The sequence below is a fragment of the Macrobrachium nipponense genome, chromosome 11 (assembly GCF_015104395.2).
Source record: "Macrobrachium nipponense isolate FS-2020 chromosome 11, ASM1510439v2, whole genome shotgun sequence".
Classification (NCBI taxonomy): Eukaryota; Metazoa; Arthropoda; class Malacostraca; order Decapoda; family Palaemonidae; genus Macrobrachium; species Macrobrachium nipponense.
This window is the reverse complement of record NC_061087.1, coordinates 76,402,452-76,407,451: the sequence shown is the minus strand read 5'-3', so window position 1 is coordinate 76,407,451 and position 5,000 is coordinate 76,402,452.

The following is a 5,000-nucleotide window of genomic DNA, read 5'->3' as shown; positions in this document are numbered from 1 at the left end:
AATAACCCTAAATAAATGTATAACCTCTTTCAAACCCCTCACTACGATAATAATAATAGTAATAAACACTTCATATAAACATGTATGTCAAGGCTTAAAGCCAAGGAGAACAAGAATACACAAGGCAGTTGGTATGTCCACAGTTCAAAGAAGCAAGTACAAATCAGCCTTCTTTAGCACGATTCCTATTCCTTCCCATATATAGACGAGAGCAATAACCTTGACTCACCTTTAATTACATTACAGGCGTTCCTAATATCGATTCACGGGACTATTAGGCTTCGTGGGGGATTTAATTTTGTTGTGGGTTCTTTGTGCTGGGCATTTTGTATGCATTTGAATAATAAGCTTACTTGACGTTTGCATTGTTCATTTTTTAGTAACTTCCCTGATGATTTAATAAATACGTAATTCTGGAATGTGCACACACTTTTCTAAATCAATATCTGTTTTTACTGTTGATATTCTCATAGTCATTTTGAATTGTAAGCATAACATCGCTTGTTTCATGAAAGAATATGAGCTATTAAACATGAATACTATCCATCATTACCTGGCAATTCTTTACAAGTGTACCTTCCACATACACAGAGCAAGGCATAAACATAGCGAATTGAGAGGCACAATCTCATACGAAATCTTCTTATATACCAACATTACGCCTATCACCGATAAGACCTATAGAACTACAACATTAACAAGCTGTAAGGCTAAGGGAGCTTAAAACATTTTCCTGTTTATTTACTTTCCTTTTCATATTGCTTCGTTTTCCATCGGATGACTTGACCAGACTCGGCGAAAGATTAACGGGCCATATTCCGTTTCTCATTACTGTTTCCGGATAAGTAACAAAATAACTAAAGAAGTAAAGACCAATTTAAGGGCCCTCCTAAATTGTTCTTAAAATTAAAAGTATGTTCCCATAAGTAAGGCAGTGAACTGTAAAGAAATAGTGAACTCCGTGGATAAGAATAATTACGGTAGAAGGCACCTTTATGTTCCGTTAGTAACTATGATTTTTTTTTCCTTAGTGGATATAAAGGTTATGCTGCCTGTCACTATTCTATGAGGTACTTCGATTTGTAATAATTTTAGAATTATTTCAATATTGCTCTAAAGACAAGAAAAAATAAGTAATAATACATACACCAAAGTAGAAGCACAAACCTAAAATTTAACCATAATTCCATTTAATAACTTGTTAAAGTTAAAGTAAATGACAAAAATTATTCGCAATCGCTATGTACGATTCCTTCATATGCACGTACACTCGCCTTTCACATATTCTGCCTTCATAAATAAGTTATTTCAATTAATAAAGGCTGTGTATGGGGTTGAGGGGGGGGGGGAGGGGGGGGGGGGGGTGGCTGGAGATCTCTGGCAGCGGAAAACTAAATAAATCTCTACAGGTTAATTTTTCGACTTAATAACTGATGAAGCTCCAATACAGGAAACTTTACAAAGTCAACCCTTTCATAGCCATACAAAGACAATCCAACACCGCGACTACCCACCTCACTTCACCTATCACCTCTTCCTACTTTTTCAACGTGGTCCTTTGGCTGTCACCATCTCTTCTTGTCTCACAAAAATTCCGATTTTTACCAACATTTACCAACCTATCATCTTTTTCTCTTTTTACCGCTTCTTTGTCATTTCAACCCTTGCTGCTTCATATATACTTTGTCAAGAATTTATTTCGATCGCTTTCAACGGTTTCTCTTTCAACCTATCTCAACATACACTTTTCACTTCAATAATGGCGAATTGACTCTGTATTCTCTTTACGCATTCAAACATTAGCTTTCACAGATAATCCTCGAATATTTGCGACGAAGGAAAACAAAACAGAAGATTCATTTGTTATCTTAAAAGGTGACCCATTGCTAGCTGTCCGTAGTTGTTTCCTAGAACTGAAAAAAACATACAGTTACGTATCAATTGCTAAAGAATTTCAGATGAAAATTAAGGTTCGTTGACCTAAATGTTCAAAATCTGATCAAATGGACAATTGTATTCTATGTTCATATTTTACATTGCATTAAATGCAGTCAGTGTCTGCTCCTACAATTAATTCATGAAATGTATTAGTCGCCTTGTATTTCTGAACAAATTAATCTAAATTACACCATGATATTATGTTTTAACAGTCAAATTGGTCTTATATTCCTTGAAATTAAATAGATCAAAATAAATTTTCCAAGTTTACTAATCTTTTCATTTACACCCTATCTGCTTCTAACTGAACATGTCTTTAACAATTATTTTACGTAACACCACATTCAGTCTCCTTTAGACAATAGTACCAAACGCCTCCAGATTATTTCTCTGGCAGACTCTTAATAATTGACGAAAATTTTAACGAATGCCTCAAATGAAGGAAGGGAGGATACGTCACTTCGGATCTAAATCATCTTGGTAATTCAAAGGGACCAAGTAGCATTCTGTTTTGAATAAAAGGATGTGATTGCCAAACGTTTCCACCTCTCCTCGCTACACCAATGATGATTCTAATAGGATATAAATGTTCCCCATGTGTTGGTCAAAAAAAAAAAAATTCAATATCCGCGTTCTCCAGGACACTGCTCAATCAATGGGAAGGAGAGGTAGTTGACACTAAAATTCACTAGTCAGTTACCTGACGAAACCTGTTGTTCAGTAAAATTATCTTTTTATGACAAACATTCATTTCCTTGCAACGAAAAGCCGAGTTAATTATCATTCATCATTCACTGGCTGGACGTAAGAAAACCTACTATATATATATATATATATATATATATATATATATATATATATATATATATATATATATATATATATATATATATATATAATACACACACACACACACACACACACACACACACATATATATATATATATATATATATATATATATATATATATATATATATATATATATTTATTTATTTATTTGTGTGTGTGTGTGTGTGCGTGTGTATATGTGTGAAGCTGCCAACCATAGGCCAGCATAGTTGGAACTGTAAAGTTACTGTATTTTTCATCAAATAAGAAAGGTAAGTGCATATTTGCAATCGTCGTGAAAAGCGCTATCGGATTATGTTTTCTTTTTTCTATACAGCTAATATTAAAAGAAGCCAGGAAGGCCGGATGTCCGGCTGGATATTACAGATCGAGAGGTACCCGGGGTAAAAATCCATCCCCTATTATCCACATTTTTCATCGCAGAATATAAGCAATAGCATATTTGGAATCTTCCTAATACGTTCTATGAGAATAAATCTTTCTTTTTTCTCTACGAATAATAATAAGGATGTAAGCATGGCCGGATATCCGGATCAAAACGGCACCCGGCTAAAAGCCATCCCGCATAAAAATATATAATCTACAGTATTGTTCCATTCGGACCCAGTAGTTTTGCCGTGTTATATATATATATATATATATATATATATATATATATATATATATATATATATATATATATATATGTGTGTGTGCGTGTGTGTGTGTGTGTGTGTGTGTGTTTGTGAATCTTTATCACATCACCGTGATTCATATACATATGTACATCGAACAATAAAAATTGATATCCTTTAATATCCAGTTCGCTCTACCTCGGAATTAATATATTTTCATACAGGTAGAGTGGGGTAAAAAATGGTCCCCGTGAGGTAAAAGGCCCCCCCCCCCTTATTTTCTTGCTTATTACATATCATAGTAACTTAGTGAGCTGGTCAGTGCAGTAACACCATCTGCCTGAAGCTTTCTGTACCAAACAGCCAGGGAGATCTAGAATGGGAAACAGCCAGCAGTTATTTTTCTTCTTTGGACACATTTCATGTAAGTATGCGTGCTATATCAGGGATTTCCTGTACAGACATCTTGTCAGTAAAGTCAGTACTTTAACTACAGATACTTTAAATGAGAACTAAGCAATATCATGCACTGCAATTTATACTTGAAAACGTAACTGGGGTAAAGGAGGAGTTTGTTTCTTAAAAAAAATGGCATGTGGGGTAAAAGACCCACCACGCTTTGAGGCAAGAAGCCCAGGAGGGGGCTTTTTACCACATCTGATCAGTTGGTTCGGATCGTGTAACCAGTGGTGAAAGAGGACAGACTATCAACTTATTTGTGCAATGAATGCAGCTGGAGTTTATCTTCCTCCTGTATTTATATTTGCCCGTAAAAGGATGACTCCACTACTTCTGATCGGCAGACCACCTGGATCAATTGCTAGATGCACAGCAAATGGATGGTCTGATGTTGATTGTTTCGTAGACTGGCCATATCACTTTGATAAAATTGTTAAGCCAAGTCGAAAAGAAAAGCACATTACAATTCCAGATGGCCACTACAGTCACAACACTTAAGCCAGAGAGAATGGAGTAATGTAAAGGAAATTAGTCTACCTTTTTTACTTGTGTCATTCTTGTTCTTATGTAAAATTTATTCTTTATTACTTTTATTTGTGTTATTCTTGGTGCTATATAAATAAAGTAAATTTATTTCTAATAGTGCTATTACAGCTGTCATGTAGAGGAAGTGTTAATTTATTTTACAATTTACTAATTTCAGTTCTTACGAATACCAAAAAGCTCCTAAGTTTTACAAGAAACTAAGAATTCTAAGATTAATAATTATATTTTTCAACATTATTCTTGAATATTTTTGTGTTACAGGTTAAATTCTTTATATTTAGCAAAAATAGACGCTTACTTTTCAATATAAATGGTCGTTCTCATGAAGTACCACAATATCTTAGGTATGGGGCAAAAAGCCCCCACCCTGGGCTTCTTACCCCACCCATGGGGTAAAAGACCCCCTTTGTCCTTTTTTTTAGGTCATGTTTTTACTATCTTTAAATGCTAACAGCTTCTCATGATTATGATCGCTGATAAACCAAAAACAAAGCCTCCTAGAAATATCTCTATTAGGTCAATAGCTGCAATACTGTAGACGATATAAGCATTTCTCCTTAAGGGGGTCTTCTTACCCCACTCTCCCTATGT